The sequence below is a fragment of the Sinocyclocheilus grahami genome, unplaced genomic scaffold, assembly GCF_001515645.1.
Source record: "Sinocyclocheilus grahami isolate Dianchi unplaced genomic scaffold, SAMN03320097.WGS_v1.1 scaffold57.1, whole genome shotgun sequence".
NCBI classification, from domain to species: Eukaryota; Metazoa; Chordata; class Actinopteri; order Cypriniformes; family Cyprinidae; genus Sinocyclocheilus; species Sinocyclocheilus grahami.
The window spans coordinates 1,447,775-1,466,812 of NW_015505236.1; the positions used below are offsets into that span (position 1 = coordinate 1,447,775).

Genomic DNA, 19,038 nt, shown 5'->3' on the forward strand with positions numbered 1-19,038 from the left:
ATCCACCTGCAGATCACTAATCATGTGCTTGTATCTTCATGTTCAGCATTCATTATAGAACCTAAGCCATTGTTTGTACATTTAGAGCTTTTATGTGTGTGTTTTTACAGGAACGAAAAGAGCCTTACGTTCAGAATACATTAGCAAGCATTAAAAATTGGAACCAGTTGCTCTATTAATCTTTGATACTCACATCATCTGTCTCCATACTTTAATCATGAAAATGCATCTGAGAATTTCTTAAACACTGAAGTTAAATCACCTCATCATACTAATGGAGTGAGGAGATGCTAGGGTACAATGGTAGTTTAATAGTGCTGAACATTTTGGATGACAGTTTGATGAGTTCACTCCTTGCTCCTCTCTGCTCATTACTCTGTTCCATCTCTGAGAGGAGGAAAGAGGCAATCTCCATGGTAACTATTGAAAGACGTGGCTGCGGTGACCGGGACATCGAGTCACTTGTTCTGTGGGTGGATCACCAAAAACATAATTGCTGACCTCATCTCACACTTAGAAGCTCCCAAAAACAGCCAGGTGTGACTGAACGAATTTGGCGGCGTGCATGCAGCAAGAAAGTCATCTTAAAATGTCCAAGCTCTGGTCTGAATGCAGACTGTGACCTCGTAGCTTCCTCAACGGTGTCATACTGTACATGCACAAATTAAACTGGATATTTTCCGGTTTTCTCTGTATCTTTCCATGTAATATTTATGTGTATTCAAGTCAAGTCCCGAGTCAAGACAGGCAAGTCTAAGTCGAGTTGCAAGTCCTCAGCTTTAAGATTCAAGTCTTAAACAAGTCATTAGTGCTTTTTGCCCAAATTAGTGTCTCAGTATTAATTACCATATCAAATTCATAGTAATTTATATCAGAAAGGCAGGTAGAATATGTTTGACATAGTTCAATTTCATGTGAGATGGGTGCCCTTATTAAAACTACTCAAATTCAATTTAGGGATTGTGCCAAAATACGATAAGCAGTGAAAAAAACGATTTTATTAGTAACAGAATAGCAAAGACAACATAATTTCATAGAAATAACAGCTGCAACATACTTTGCATGTGTGCATAAGAATAGCTATATGCTTCTAGGTGTTATATCTAAGCCAATGAGACATTATTTGGAACCTCAATCAAACAGATTTAAAAATATGTGGAAGTGGAAACGCAGAAAGAACTGCTTTGAAAGAACTCAAAGAAATAACTGCAAGTATACATTGCAAGTGAGAGGAAACATGCAACATGGATGCAGACAAACTCATGAAGACAATCATTAAAAAATGCTTTGCTACCATTCTTTATAACGAAGAGTAACAAAGACAAAATAATTTTATATATATATATATATATATATAGGTCCGGGTCGCTAAAGACCAGAATATGTAGGCTAATAATGATTGACAAAACATTCATGCATTTAAGGGTTAATGGAGGTTTAGAAAAAATGCACATGCAGTTATCTGACAAAAACAGGTCTCAGAGAGGTGTTTATTACAAATACAAATGAAAATGAAAGCACATGGAGTTAGCAGAGTGTGAGGGTCGTGGTGGGATGCGGACCCGTCACTCGTGGTGCACCTCGGTGTCGGACAAACAAAAGAAGTGAGGAATATTTAACAGCAGCGGTCACGGTGATGATGAGGCGAGCACCAGTCGAGTGATCAAACGGACAGGGCAGCGCTTTTCACGAGCGGAGATCGCTACTAGACGAATCATCCCTGATAGCACACATACATCTCGGAGACATCTATTTGACGTCTGCATTTCCATCTGCAAGATGTATTTTTTAGAGAGTTTGCTCATCTGCAATACGTCTATAGGACGTTTCCTTTTAGATGTCAAATAGACGTCTATTAGATGTCTTTAAGATGTTTATGATTTAGAATGTATAAAACTGACATCTGAAAGACGTCTGTCAGATGTTTGTCCAAAGCAGATGCTTTCCAGATCAAGAGATCTTTAACAGACATCTTGCAGACGTACATGTGCTATCTGGGATGTAATTTTTTTTAAATTTGATTTCTGTTCTTTTGTCGTAATTTATACTAGCCTATCCAGCACTCCCTGAACGCAGTCTCTGGCTTATTGCCAGTCAAGCGCAAGCATGCTGCAGGGACGCGTCTATAACGACTTTGATCTGATCATAAAGTCTTTCCGAGTCACAGGGCCCAAGTCCAAGTCAAGTCTCGAGTCCTTGCTGTCAAACTCTAAGTCGAGTCTCAAGTCTTCTTTAATTATGTCGAGTCGAGTCGCAAGTCATCAAATTTGGGACTCGAGTCCGAGTCAAGTCTGGAGTCGTGCTACTCGAGTCCACACCCCTGGTAATGTCTAATGCTATGATCATTCAGAGGGGTTCAAAAGTTTTCATTATAAATTATGAGTGGAAAGCTTAACTGAGAAATTAACAGAATTGTCAGAATATTCCAGTATTTGATTTGTGCCCCTTTTGCTTTAATGGTGGTTGCACTCAAGCTGCATGAAGATCTGAATGACTTAACGTCCTGTACAGAGGCGTTCACATGATCAATGTTGCAAATTTACAGTAAAACTTTACAGTAAGGTCCCATTTGTTAACTAACATGCACTAGCAGTGAGCAATACAATTTCATAACATTTATTAACCTTTATTAATGTTAAAAATACATCTGTTCATTGTTCATGTGAGTTCAGCTTTTGATTAAAAAAATATTAATAAACGTTGAAATTAACATTAACCAAGACTAATAAATGCTGTAGAAGTATTGGTCATTGTTATTTCTTATCTAATGTGGTTAATAATGTTAACAAATGAAACCTTATTGTACTGGAGATTGTTTTGGATTAATGACTTAGGAATCTACAGTAAGTGTAGAATCTGAAACATTTCATACACTTTTTATATTATATTTCTTTATTTAATTTTTTCAGAATCTTATAACTTTGGTTATTTCAAGGTTTAATAGAATTAAATTAGATTTTGAATTTTATACATGGTCGTATTTTTGTATTATACTTCAAATGAGAGCTGGTTAAACTGAAAAATGTAATGCTTTGTCTCTTTGTCTCTGTTTTTACAAATTAGCTTTTCATTTAAAGTTCTTTTGGTTATAAATTCAGGGCTCCAGACTGCAAATAAAATTCAAACAAATATGACCAAAAATAAATTTGCAGGAATCATTTAAAATCTAGTCGCCACTGACAACAGTTAGAAAAACTTTGTGTTTGTGTGTTTTTAATCAGACAGTCAAAAAGATTCACATTCAGCGGTTTGAATCAGACTTGAAACGACTATAAGGAAAATATTGGAAATAAAAACTTTTTTAACTTATTTTATTTAAAAAGCAGAAATATTCTTTGTAATGATATATAAATGGCACAAATACAATCAAGATCATTCGAGTGACAACATCAAATGGCAAAAAGAAATGCAGTTATGAATCAGCGATACAAAATAATACCACACCAATGTTTCAACTGGTATGGTTCAAGGTATGATGATTTTTATAATGATATTTAACTACAGTCAAGATAACTAAAGTGACAGCATCAAATGAAATCACTAAACGAATCAGTGACAGAAAAAAAAATACCACACCAATTTTTCCTCAATTACACAAAACAATCTTTCCCATTGCAGCTCACTGCACAGACCTGACTCAGTGAACCTAGACATAAGATGTCCCTTATTGTCTCTCCAGCTTCTTCCTGCAGCAGCTCATGTATATTGAAAGCATCTTCCTGTGCTTTTTGTTTTGATCTCAAGCCAGAGGGCAAGTAATCAGCATGTCACTCTAAGATAGCATGCAGTACTCAAGGATGTACAACATAATACGATTTGTACAGGTCAGTGACTACACCGTAGTAATGGCCTCTGTTCTTACATTGATAATTTGGATATGTCACAGTAAGTCAGCTGTAAAGAGATACACATGTTTCTTTTATATAAATTTAGGTTTCTTATAGAAATAAGCCATTGGTCTGTTTGTAAAGCATAGTTTTTCTTGCCCATCTCGGTTGATTCTCACATGGACAGGCAGCATAGCACAGTAGATGAATTCAGTCTTGGAACAGGAGGACATCTGACATTTAGCAGGTTGGTTTTCTTCACACAGCAGAATGAACTCCTACACTGAGTAAATCACAGGGCATCAACAGCCTGACATATAAACCACCAATAATAACCACCTGCCGAACATCCAAAACTGGCTTTATCTTAGCTGCTATTGAAGTGTAAACTATCCTTTATTCAACAGTTAATTACGGAATACTAGACCAATCAGAAAAGTGGGCAGAATTTAATTTAATATTAAATAAATCAGTTTGTCTGAATCTGTGATGGGGTATTTTTCTGTGAGTTTTTCTGCAGGTTATATCTACACGGCAGAAGGTGGCGTCAAGTGCATGTTTTATGAGTTATTCATTCAACTAATTCATTCTAAACATTGATTTGTGACTGTCTTTATGAGCGAATCACTGATTAATTCACTCAGATTCATTCAAAAATATTGATTCATTTACAATCTCAGAAAAACTGTACACCCTCACAATACGCAATACAAGATGCAAAAGCTAAAAGGTACATCTTTGTACCTTATTTACTGCTAAATTATACATATTAGCACCTTTTGAAAGGATACCGACCCAGTGACATTTTTGCACCTTTTCTTTTTTTGTGGGTATAGGGATACAGTGAGTGTCTAATGAGTAATATGAGTGACTGAATTATTCACTTAAATGTTTTATTGAAAAATGCTGGTTCATTCAGGAATGAAACACAAACTGTGAGTTGCAACAACAGTTATACTAATGCTTTATTTTAAACTGTTTGTGTTGGCAGCACAAAACCAGAGTTCACAATTATTTGATCTAAAACGTATGTCACTCAGTATTAAATTCTTGCCACTAAACTATGCACATGTCGGAGTTAATGAAAAGGCGGCTTAAAACCTGGTAAAGGCCATCCATGAGCATTTCCATTCAGCCAACCCACGCCTGAATTTCCCGCTTTTCCAATAAAAAAATAAAGGGTCCAAAAGTTTCTGAAGCAAGAACTTTCCACAAGCCAACACTTGAGGTTGTCAGTCAACCCTCACACAGACTTTGACAGATTGCTGTACAGTCTGCCCATCTGCGCAAGCTATTTTAGTGCAGTTGGACTGTAACAGTCATTTTCAGTATGCAGTGAGGTGGAGGGCACATTAGCAAAAAGACGCAGACACACACTACATCATTAAGATGCCTCATTAGCATTGCAAAATGACTTGGCCTATAAATACCTGTCTAAATAAGACTAGAAAACCCTAGTCATTTTAGATGGATTGAGATGCTTCATTAAAAAAAAAAAGTGCTTCTCATACATAATGCCATGGATTGTGTGACCTCACATATGATCTTGTCTTGTTTATGCCTCTTTTGTTTCTTTAATTAGAATTTCAACTCATTTTTAGCATAGAAATGACTTGCAGAAAGCTACATCGTACGTGAGCATCCTTCCTTTTTAACTGGTTCTTTTAACATCCAGTAAGAATGCTAATGCAGATAATCGGCCACCACATTTCCTCACAGCCTTGATTTTCATCCTCTGCATCAATTAGAATATTACACATGATATTAATATTTGGATTAAAGAGAATTGCAAAATGGGGCTAATACTTTTAAAAGCACCTTTAGACTTATCATCCACACTGCAGTTCGGTTTCAACAATAAGAGCTCCATTTTTAAATTCATTGGCACAAAAACTGTCTGATCAAATGGAGCAGCTGTTGTAATTTCGTAAAATATGAAATGTGCAGTGGCGGCTCATCGGGGGAGGCAGGGGAGGCACAGCCTCCCCATAATTTTAAGGTGAGAAAAGGGAGGAGGACGATTTAATGTTAATAAAATTTTATAAAAAGTTAATAAAAAGGGGAGGGGGAGGCCAGGGGAGCGCGGAGCTCTCGTGCCTCCGTTGGTAAAAAAAAATTAGCCAATCACCATCGAGTGTTCCCTTTCAGCGCTGAGGAGTGTTGAGAAAAGAAACCTCATAAGGGAGGCTAGCCTCCCTTCTGATAATCAACCAATCATCATAGAGATGTAAATTATGTGCTATTAGTTTGAACGTCTCCCGCTGCGCTGATAATGTACCAAGTACTTATGATGAGTAGCCATATTGAATGCCAACAGATTCACCAAGCTGTCATTCAAACCGTATATATACAAATTTAGGGAAAACAGCTTAAGCTGGATATAGGCTAAAGTTACAGCAGTCGGCTTAATTAAATGGTTCAACAGCCAGCTCTCTTTTAACACAGACTTTTAAGAAGGGATGGATGTTTGCTTCAAGTGATAGGCCAGGTAAGTGAAATTATATTATCTTGTTGCATGTATGTCGTTTTCTTTACGTTTTCTGACTAAAAGCAACCAAAAAGCCATTTTAAAGTGGTTAAGCAATAATAATAATAATCGGCAGGGATCCCAGACCAATACAATTAGTGTGCCTCCTCTATTTTAAAACCCAGGAGCCGCCACTGGAAATGTGTTTTCACTTTCAACCGCAAAGTATTTACTGTTATTTGTTCTGTTGAAATGCATTTTCTGGTGACTCACAGCAGTGCATTTTAAATATGAGACCGCAGTGAAGTCGCAACTGTGATTTTCCCCAAACACTTTGTATTACTGAAAGATCATTTATCATGTAACTAGCCAGTTTATTTTGTATCTTTGAAGCTTTAAATTCCCACAAGAATGTTCCCTCAGTGGTTTTTGAGTTTACTTCATCAGGCTTACACTTTTCTCACTGTAACTTAATTTGGTGTTTGCAAACCAAATATCCTGCAATGTTAGTCATGTACCTTGGTGACTTTAATCAAATTTGTGGTAGGCTCTGCCTTGCTGTGCTGTATCTCTTCAACTAACTCACAATCTCTCCAAAACCTCACTCTTTCAACATGTGACCGCACACCTGAACACTTAAGTGTGTTTCAACATATTCTGTTACACCAAATACACAAAATAATGATCTTTAAAAAAGCTCCTTTAAAGCAGCACTATAACTTTTTCTGTGTTAAAAATTGGCTAAATGTATATAATGAGCACATCATGAATTCATCTTCCAAACCGCGTTTTTGTCCTATTCCGAATCACTACGGTACACTTATAATAAGTACTTATATTTGGATTATTGTAGCCTATTCGGGTCGTCACCGCTGCGGAGTAACACATACCTGCGTGAATCGCCATAGACATAAACTTAGAGAAGTAGCTCCGGTTGGAATGTTCTTCCGCGGGATGTGTGCAGTTCTGTTTATTAACCGCTAGAGCGCCAAAAGTTACATAGTGCTGCTTTAAAGTGATAGTTCAACCAAAAATGAAAAGTCTGTCATCATTTATTCACCCTCGTGTCATTCCAAACCTGTATGACTTTTTTCTGCGAAACAAGATTTTTTGAAAATGTGTCCTTATAAAGAAATTTAACGACAACATTCTTCAAAATATTGTCTTATATCTTTATCAGAAAAAAGAAAGTCATACATGTTTGGTGCAACATGAACTGATGACAGAATGAACGATCCCTTAAAGGGATAGTTAATACACAAAAATGATAATTACCAAATTACCTCAAGCCATCTGAGTTTCTTCTTTCAGAGTTATATTTAAAAAATGTCCTGGCTCTTCCAAGCTTTATAATGGCAGTGAATAGCTGTTGAGATTCAATAGTCCAATAGAAGTCCAATAAAGTGCATAAATCCATCAAAAAAGTACTCCACGTGGCTCCTGGAGGTTAATAAAAGGCCTCCTGTAGTGAATCGATGCGTTTGTGTAAGAAAAATATCCATATTTAAACCTTTACAAACCGTAATCTCTATAGCTTTTGCTAACTGTCGTAACTGTCGTTCACAAGAGAGTGGCGTTCAAGCGGATGACGTAAATTTCTAAGGACTCAAAATTATCAACATGATCAAAACTTGCTGAAAAGCCTGTTTTACACAATCATACTTTCTATCATCTGTTAATTTATACTTTTTTTAGCAAGTAAAAGGCCTTTTAGTTTAATTCTAAAAATGTCCCCCTTTAGGTTGTGGTAAACAGAATAAACTTTATATTGTTATAGTAATATTTCAAGATGAAAACTGGACTAGTAGGTGTACTTGACTATCCATATACAGTAATTTTTTTTTAAATCATGTTAAAATGTGAGTGTCAAATATGATACATCAGGCTTTTGAGCAACGTTTATTTGCACATCTCATAATCATGGTGGTATTGCATTACATTATGTTTGGACCCATGATAAAAACTACAGAACATTGATCGTAAAACTAAACATCCTAAATATGATCTTATTACCATATTATTTTGAGATACAGTGACAACTGATATTTAAATCCATTTTGTGTATGTAGTCTGCTATACTGTTGTAAAGATTTCATAGATTTACATTACAATTAATTAATTATATATATTTTTTGGATATATAAATATCAGAGACTGCACCAAATCACATACTTTTGCTCAGTTTGGTCCTCTAAAAATAAAACTAAGGTGTTTTCCCTTCTCAGGTATGAGCTTCATATTCTCTTATATCATACTACAACCAAAAAATATGATACTCAAAAAAATAAAAAAAGGTTCAATAATGTGTTCCATAAAAATAAAAAAAAGACTTTCATGTTATTTCATGTCTGCCTTCACCGGGTTAAAGAGGCAGAGCAGGAGCCGTTTACAGTGAGTTGAACATTTGGACTTGTTTTAATGAGTCATTGACATAATGCTGTTTAAGCAGCGCACCTCCTGTCACCCTTTGAAAAGATTGCTAAAATCCAGCTGCTCTTTGAGCTGGTGCCTTTTCCTGCCTCGATTAATTTCATATGCTTCTTGACATGCCCAGTCACTGCAATGCTCCACTACTGCTTGGGACGAGTGTTTGTTTGCTTCTTCTAGATCTCCCTCTAGCCTTATCCTTCCTGACATGGTGATGTTTGAGAAAGACTCATATTAAACTTTGAACCAGGCGGAATAAAAGGTTCATCCTGCTTTCTTTTACTTCCACCATTATAGGGCTTCCTCTCCTCAAGTGCTTAGTCAGAGCGCGACCTCAAAAAACCAAAGCAAGCTCTCTGAACAGCAGGTCTCTCGACTTTTTTTGTTCCCTTTCAGTCACAGATACAATGAATGAACAAGGGGTGCTCTTTCATGTTATTCGAGGTAACTTGCGCTTAATTTCAAACAAGAAACCGGACTACTTGATGAGTTAAGGCTTCCTGAGATACACTCTGTATATGTTTTTTCCCTTTCTATTCATTTTTAGCAAATAAGCAAAATAAATAATGAAAGCATCAGAGCGACAGAATAATGCACTTAAGATTTTTGAACATAACCTTGAGAGATGCAGACCTGGAACCCACTATTTCACTTCTTGACAAGGTGTCTATATTAAAAGCTAAAGTGCTGTAAGACCTTTACATTTAAAGAATGGATAGTGTGCTGTGCATATATAAGCTGGTTTGGGTTTAAACAGCAGTGTTGTATAGCAGTTATACATATCACATTCATAAATGTGTCCTAGAGGCATGGAATCCTGAAAACAACTGTAGCTGTTTGATATGGTGAGTTTCCAACTAATTCATCTGTTTGCATAGATTTTGTGCATTTGCTACAGAATATTTTTGTATAATTATGTTGATAGCAATATGAAAATGTTTTTCTCTCTATTTTCTCTAAATGCAAAAAAAGAAGAAAAAATATTATGCATAAAAACATCCTTGTACATGTTGTATTCTTCATAATAGCTCTTTAAATCCATTTCCTATTTATTTTTAAGCATGCCCCACTTACACATTGATAAACACTCCTTCAGCAGCACTCCCCACAGAAGTGCTCTACTGCTCTCTCAAGGACACTAAGTAGCAATGCACACACTCATAGTGATTCATGGTTTCTGCAGCCTTCTGCACAGAATAGAATAGAATACAATAGAATGGAATACAATAGAATAGAATAGGTTTGTGGTAAATGTTGTACGTACAGTTTAAATAAATATATGAGTGTTTGTGTAGGTGTGATATGAGTGTGTTACTGTGTGCAATATGAGCAATATACAGAACAATGTACAATACCCAACTGAACTGTGCTAAAATATTATGCTATTTACTGGATAGATTTTTAGCCTGTAGTGAGAAATACAATAAACAGCCTACTAACTATAAACACATGTGGAGAATTGATGGGATAGAAGACTATTTATAAGAAACATAAGGCATGAAAATTATAGGCTAACATAAAAGTAAGCTGAAATTCTAGATGAAAGTCATAGGCTAATTATGATATCATAATTTCATTTTTTTATCGAATATTTTCCACTTCATCTCATAATGATGATTTAATATGTCACAATTTTGACTTTTTATCTCTTTATGACTTAGTAGCCTATCTCATCATTTTGACCTCCCTCTGAATTATGAAAATGAGGAAAATTGTATAATTTAGTTTTTTTTCTTTCATGTGGCAATAATGGGCTTCCATACACGATAGCAGTTTAGCCACTGAAGTTTAAAAATAAAATCCAAGAGTTAAAAAAAAAAATCTGTGTTTTTTGTAAAAACAGGAAGCTATAAGCAACTTAAGTGTTTCTCTTCATGCACACGTGTTTAACGTTCATGCATGGAGTAGGAGTACACTTTATGTGAAGTACTGAACGAAAATTACGAAATTACTGCTGAAAGTGCGGTTGCTTGGGCTGTTTGTGTTGTACCTCCAGTGCAGCAGGTGGCGCCAATAGAAATTAATGTTCTAAACTCCGTGACGTCACGTGACACAACACGCCTTTTTGAAACGGTAACGAAGGCGAGTAAAACTTGTGTAATGTGAAGGAATATGATATAGCTTAAACAAAATAGGTTTTGCTCAGTTCTGTGATTTTGTGTGCACTACCGGCAAAAAATAGACATTAAGGGTAATTCTTTAGTTCGTCCTGGTAAAAGGCAGTAGAACAACTCATCCAGCAAAGCAGACTCAATGAACCAGTAACGTTAGCCTTATTTCAGCACATACATCTAGATGATTATTTCAGTCAGTCGCTGGTAAAGATGGCGAGCCCGCTGCTGGAGTATGAGACGGAGATGTTTCTGAGTTTGTTCAGCACAGACGGACTGCTGGTCACAGCTGAGGGGCTCGGGATCGACCGCATTCTCTTACACTTCATGAGAGTGTATTCAGAGGAGGGCAGCCTGGTGCTCCTGTTAAACACAACCACTCCTGAACAGGTGGGTCAGGCTGATTTATCCTGTTATACTGCAACTGATATACAGTAAGAGAGGACAGCGTTCGTTGACATAACGTTACATCTCATGTATTTTACATTTAGCTAATTCTGGTATAATTATTATGCATGTCGCTTGTATATGGTCATGTGAAGTGCAAAGGACCTAAAAAGTGATACAAAATTGTAAACCTGATTGAAAGGCTATAAAAGTTACAGAATCTACACCATGCACGAACATTTTCATTATATGCATTGCATTGTTATGCTTAAGCCTGTAAAGCCTGACATATAAAATAACAAATCTGAATCTTTTGAAACGGAACAGTTTATTGAACCTTTAGACAAAATATTTATAATGAGAAGTGAGAATATGATATGTTTTTTTTTCAGATGCCCAAACAGCAAAAATATGCAATTTGGTTCAGGTGGTGTTATTTATAAGGCCAAAAGGTTAGATGCAATTTTGATAGATTGTAATATTAATCAATATAGTGGTCTACTTACATAAAATGCTTGTAAATATCATTTATCACTCTATATCTCTAAATAATATGTATTAATAATACATAAGATTATATTAAAATGCTTAGTTTCATGGCCAAGCTCTGTAGTTTTAATTGGGGGGGGGGGGGCAAGAAATAATTAAATGCAAGGCATTGATGAATCTGAGATGCAAATAAGCGTTCCTTGCATTTTAAATTATTTTTCTAAATAAATAAATAAAATATGGATACTCAAGTAAGTTACTTCAGTCCAATAAATGTTTATCTTGAAATATTTCAAATAATATCTAAGGTAATGCCTACCTTATAAAAATTTTTTTTTTTTTTTAAACACGTGAACAGTGACCTGAAGGTGGACATTTTTAGAATTATATTTTACTTAAAAAAAAAAAGTAAAAAGTTTTGATCATATTGATAATTTAGAGGCCTTTGACATTCATGTATCATATATGATATAGTAGTCTTTATAGGGATAAAGTGATTCAATAATAATGATGAATGTGTGTGCCTGTTGAAGGAGTATTTTACAGAGCAGCTCCGTGCTGAAGGGGTGAGTCATCTTCCCCGGACTGTGACCAGTGATGTGCATAATAATGAAAGATATAATGTGTACACTAAAGGAGGAGTTCTCTTTGTGACCAGCCGCATCCTAGTGGTGGACTTCCTTACAGACCGAATTCCTGCTCACCTCATAACAGGTCAGTGGAAGGCTGTTGGGAAAACAACTGAGCTATACAGACATTTTTCAATAATGTGTTGCTGGACTAAATTGTCTTAATGCATATTTGAACAGGAATCCTGGTGTATCGTGCGCATAGTATCATTGAGTCTTGTCAGGAGGCTTTCATTCTGAGACTTTATCGGCAGAAAAACAAGACCGGGTTCATCAAGGCCTTTACGGACAAAGCCACGTCCTTCTCTTCTGGCTTCTGTAAAGTCGAGCGTGTCATGAGAAACCTGTTTGTGAAGAAGCTCTTTCTTTGGCCAAGGTATGATATTTTATTTTTGTTTTACTCTTGAGTATTTATGATTTTTGTAGGTGAATGTTGTTTATAAATCAGGTGTATTTGCAACGCTTTATCTGCTAGATTTCAAGCATCAGTAAACACAACGCTGGACAAACACAAGCCGGATGTGGTGGAGCTGCATGTGTCTCTGACTCCAGCGATGAGAGCCATTCAGAGCTCTATTCTGGACATCATGAACGCCTGCTTGAAAGAGCTGAAGCGCTACAATCCCACTCTGGAAGCAGAAGACCTCTCTCTGGAGAACAGCCTGGGCACTTCCTTTGAGAAAGTGAGAAAAGACATTTCATAGTGCTATTGATAATACTGTACATGAAGGGGAAAAAATCACTATACCACAAAAAAATGTTTTTTAACAACATACAATAATAATAAATAATAATACTGCGTTTCATATTTCACAATATAACTTTAATTATTTTATTTGTTTATTTTCTACTCTGTGACCTTAGATTTTGATCTTAAATTAACTATGGTTATTACTACCATATTGACTGTTTATTAGTACTTATATATTCACATATTCTGCATGACCATATTCTACATCTCTAATCCTACCCAATACCTAAACTTAACTACTACCTTACTAATGGTTAATAAGCAGCAAATTAGGAGTTTGAGGCAAAAGTCGTAGTTAATTGTTTGTTAATAGCGAGAATTGGACCTTAAAATAAAGTGTGGCTAATAATACAATATAAATATGTATAATATATTTGTTTTATATATAATATAAATAAAACATAATACTATTATATAAATAAATTAATTTTTTATTTATTTTAATAGTGTTTATTTATTTTTATGAAAATCACAGTGGACACTTCCACTTATTCATTGTACTGTACTATGTAAAAAAAAATCACAATAATAAAAACAAATTGTTATTATTACTAGTATTATCATTATTATTTTAAATGCAGTAATCATAATAATTACATTATATATTTTATAATAGTGATAAAAATATTCTAAATGATAATTGTATTAAATAATAGTTATAAATAATTGTATTTATTTTTATAATAACGAGCCCCTATTATGGATTTTTTTGAAAATTACCTTTCATGCATTGTGTAACACAGCTCTAAGTGAATGAAAACATCCTGCAAAGTTTTAAATCTGAAAGTGTATGGGATTACATCTCTGCCACAATTCTGCACGCGAAATCATATTTTGAGTTTTGTGGAGAAAATGTTTGTCTCGCAAAGAAAGAGGGCACAAAAATCAATTTTGCATTTAAAATACGTTTTTTGATGTGTGCAGACCCCCTCTTTTTTGTGCGTGCAACATTTCACTAGCTTGCTCCCTTGATGCCCGCCCTCAGTGCTCTCTAAATGCCAACAGCTTGCTTGCTCAACACAACCCAGCGTTACAATATGCCATAATTCCAGCCAATCAAGAGATGAGGCTGCTAAATTCTGATTGGCTGCCTTGACAACCAATCACAAAATTCCTTGTATTACCTCGACAGCAGAAGAGGAAAAATTCAGTGCATGAATAATTATTATGCAAGTTGATATTCTGATCATATTTCGTTCCAAGCACATTTGACCAATTCCAAATGGCATCAATCTTAATAACTACTATTAATCTTGTATTTAATAATTTATAATTGATATATAATTATTCATGAAGGCTGGAAGTGAAAAATGTCTTATATTCAGGTGTGCATAATTATTAAGCAGATTTTCTTTTACAGATAAAATTAGCCAAAAAAGAGATTAAACTCAGACTGAAAGTCAAAAATTATTAAATGCCCATGAGAAATATTAAAAACTAATACAATACTAGAAATTGCAAAGTTAATGCATAACCATTGGACAGCAAAATGCTCAGTGGGTCAGCAAGGTCAGTCAAAAACATGTGGAGAAGAAAAGATGCATGTTAACTGCAAAATAATTAGTAATTAAGGTGAAGAATTAGGTGTGAAATCACCAGGAACCATTTAGTCTCCAGCACCACCATTTTCCAGAACTGCAACCTACCTGGAGTCTCCAGAAGTATGCCAGGTTCTCAGAGACTTAGGTTAAGTATAGAATCCTAAAAAAATGACCCCTACTTAATAAGAATTACAGACTGAAGTGTAGTAAAATACTTGAAGACTGATTTATATATATATATATATAGGCTTTATAGGCAGATAAGTTGAGAGTGACTCTTGAAGAACCAGTACCACATCCTCTTGTACCACTGTTTGAAGAATTTATCTTCCAGATAAAAATTAAATGACCAATCGCCAATCGGACCAATCACAGCAGATTAGCGTCACGCAAAGGAGGGGTTTGGAAAAATTAATCGTTGAGTGAATCGTTTGGGAGTCGTTGAGCAAGTAAGGTAAAAATAAATGCATATTATAAGACAAAAAAAAGTGTTTTTGACCTTGCATGCATGTCAACCTAATGTTGGGGACTCCCAAAACCAAAATATAAACCTTTCATAACCCATAATAGGGGCATTTTAATTTTTAAAAAGTGCTGTATTGCTGAGGCAAATATAAATGAGAAATTATTTCAGAACAATTTAAATCAAAAAGCAAAAAAAAAACAAAAAAGAAAGATAAATTAAATAAATTGTGAGTTGCTGACCATGATTTTTTTTTTTCAAATGAAGACAATTCGTCATTATCTTGACCCACTGTGGCATCAGCTGGGGTCCAGGACCAAATCTCTCGTTCAGGACCTGAAGATTTTAAGAACCCTTCTTCTCTACCTCACTCAGTACGACTGTGTCACCTTCCTCAATCTGCTGGAGTCTTTGAGAACCAGCCAGAAAAGTTTCGGTAGTAATTCAGGTACAGTCGCTTATCTGTTGCTCTATTTGAATTCTTCAGAGATGGAGCAAATTATTGTCTGTAAAGGCCACCTGATTCTTTTTTTTCTCCTGTTCTGAATCAGGTTGGTTATTCTTGGACTCAAGCACATCAATGTTTGTAAATGCTCGCAGTCGCGTGTATCGCATTCAGGAGTCAAAGAAGAAACTTAAAGTTGGAGAGACTGACCAGAAACAAAGTGCCCTAGGTACAATATGTTTGATGTGTAGTGTTTCTTCTAAAAGGTGTTTACATCCTTTGTTTCAGATTTTTAATACACGTGCATACTAGTATCGTCTTTTCTATTTATGTATAAAATTAGCCCCTCCAATAAGAGAGCTTGTGCTTGAGAAAAATCCTAAATGGAAAGCTCTAACAGAGGTGCTACGGGAGATTGAGAAAGAAAACAGCAACTCTGAGCATGAACCAGGTAAAATCATTTAACAGTAAAGTGTGTCATTATAACCATTCATATGCAAAGCGTCAAGTTAAATGTGTGGTCTGTACACCAGGCCGTGTGTTGATATGCGCCAGTGATGACAGAACATGCGCTCAGCTGAAAGAATATATCCAAAAAGGAGCAGAGCACCTACTGAATCGCCTTTATTCACGCACCATTGGAAAAGAAGATCCTCAGCCTGATTTACTGAAGCTTGACAAAGGCTGGCCCAAGAAGGACTCCACTAAGAGCAAAGGGAAAAATGGGCGGCCTAAAAAAACCAAAATCAACTCAAAGAGACGAACAAAGAATGAGAGACCGCCAAGAGTCTCTCAGATGGAAAGGCAGGAAGATGGAACTGAAAAGGACCTAATTGGAAACAGTGAAGATGAAGGAAGGATGGCTGAAGAGGAATAAGTGAGAGAACTTGCACAATTGGTGGCTGACTAAATACTTTTTTGCCCCACTGTATATTTTTTACAAGATTCTTTGATGAATAGAATGTTCAAAAGAACAGCATTCATTAGACACATATATTTTATAACATAAATGTTTTTATAATGTGACTTTTGAATTGAATACATCTTCAGTAAATAAAATATATTCTTATATGAATAATTAAACTTATTTAGTAAAAAAATCCTTATTTAGATTTGATATAATATATTTAACTTTCCTGATTGTTTTCCCCTTGTGTTTAGTGTGTATTTTCTTATATATGGAGGCTCGACAGAAGAACAGAGGTATCTTACAGTCTTGAGCAAAGAAAAACAAGCATTCGAGTACCTCATAAGGTTAGCTCAATATTTCCTATTTATCTGAGTTCAACTGCATTATCTTTTTGTGAAACTGCTTTTTTGTTTTTAAAATAGGGAAAAGGCCAGCATGGTTGTGCCAGAAGAGAGAGAGGGTAGGGAAGACACCAACCTAGATCTTGTCCGCAGTCAGGAACCTGCCAATGCCGCCACCAACACCCGCAAAGCAGGTAAACATTCATTGTTATTCCTGACATATTCATACAATATGATTTTGCCAGTTCAACATGTAATGTGCTGAATAATGGTTGATATGTTCAATTAGGGGGTCGTGAAGAGGTTAAAGAGCCTCAGCGAATCATAGTTGACATGCGGGAGTTCCGCAGTGAGCTTCCTTCCCTTCTGCATCAACGGGGTCTCGACACTGAACCCGTCACCTTAGAGGTTGGCGACTACATATTGACTTCAGAGATCTGCGTGGAGCGCAAAAGTGTCAGTGACCTCATTGGTTCCCTGCAAAGTGGGCGTCTCTACACACAGTGCCTCTCTATGACTCGATTCTATCGCCGCCCCGTGCTGCTTATCGAGTTTGACCCCGCAAAGCCTTTCTCCCTGGTGGCCCGCAGTGACTTTCGTCAGGAGATCTCTGCCAGTGATGTCACCTCCAAACTGACCCTCCTCACCCTGCATTTCCCTCGCCTGAGGCTGCTCTGGTGCCCGTCTCCCTATGTGACAGCAGAGCTGTTTCAGGAGCTCAAACACGGCCGACCGGAGCCTGATGCTGCTACAGCTCAGGCCGTTACTGCGGAATCCGAGACGGTGACGGAATCAGCAGACTTGTACAACCCCGGCCCTCACGACTTCTTGCTCCGTATGCCTGGGGTCAATGTGAAAAACTTCAAGAGCCTGATAAAACACGCTTCCTGTCTGGCTGATCTTATTACATTTAGTCAGGAAAAGCTCAGTGAGATATTGGGCAGTAGTAGCAACGCCAGGCAGCTTTATGAATTCCTAAACAATCCAATGGATGTGGTGCCTGTTCAGAAAAACAAGTAGACATCGTAAAAAAGAAAAGTATTTGCATCGTAATCTCAGGTTTGTTAATTGTGGGATTAATATCTATTATGAAATTGTTGTGTAAAATGCAGTGAGTGAATTATTGTATTTCTTAATATTTAAAGGGATAGTTCATCCAAAAAAGAAAAATATGTCATTAATTACTCTAATTACTCACCCTCATGCCGTTTCAAACCTTAATTTGTGTTCATCTTCGGAACACAAATTAAGATATTTTTGATGAAATCCGAGAGCTCTCTGACCCTCCCATAGACAGCAAAGATCCTAACACGATCAAGTTCCAGAAACATAGTAAGGACATCGTTAAAATAATCCATGTGACATCAGGGGTTCAACCGTAATACGAGAATACATTTTGTGCGCAAAAATAATGACTTTATTCAACAATTCATCTCCGCCTCACTCTATAGCGCAATTTTGAAGAGTATCACATATGTATGCAACGTATGTACGCACCTCATGCCGTTTCAAACCTTAATTTGTGTTCATCTTCGGAACACAAATTAAGATATTTTTGATGAAATCCGAGAGCTCTCTGACCCTCCCATAGACAGCAAAGATCCTAACACGATCAAGTTCCAGAAACATAGTAAGGACATCGTTAAAATAATCCATGTGACATCAGGGGTTCAACCGTAATACGAGAATACATTTTGTGCGCAAAAATAATGACTTTATTCAACAATTCATCTCCGCCTCACTCTATAGCGCAATTTTGAAGAGTATCACATATGTATGCAACGTATGTACGCAGATATGTTGTTTACATTCAGATCAAAGTGTAAACAACGTATCTGCATACATAAGTTGCATACATTGTTTATGTATGTGATACTCTCCAAAATGGTGCCAGGATGATGCAGACGAATTGTTGAATAAAGTCATTATTTTTGTTTTCTTTGTGCACAACATGTATTCTTGTACCTTCGTGAAATTATTGAACAACTGATGTCACATGGATTATTTTAATGATGTCCTTACTACGTTAGGATCCTTGCTGTCTATGGTAGTGTCAGAAAGCTCTCGGATTTCATCAAAAATATCTTAATTTTTGTTCCGAAGATGAACGAAGGTCTTACAGGTTTGGAGCGACGTGAGTAATTAATGACAGAATTTTCATTTGAGTGAACCCTCCCTTTAAATACCTTGTTTGTTAGAATCAAACTTTCCATTTTGTAACGACTAGTGACATTGCTGTGTGATTATTTA

The 19,038-nt window shown here is 36.1% G+C and overlaps 1 pseudogene; it reads left to right on the forward strand.

Moving 5' to 3' along the window:
• Nucleotides 1–10,786: 10,786 nt before the first annotated feature.
• Nucleotides 10,787–17,969, forward strand: LOC107584110 (DNA repair endonuclease XPF-like; annotated as a pseudogene).
• The last annotated feature ends 1,069 nt before the right edge of the window (nt 17,970–19,038 follow it).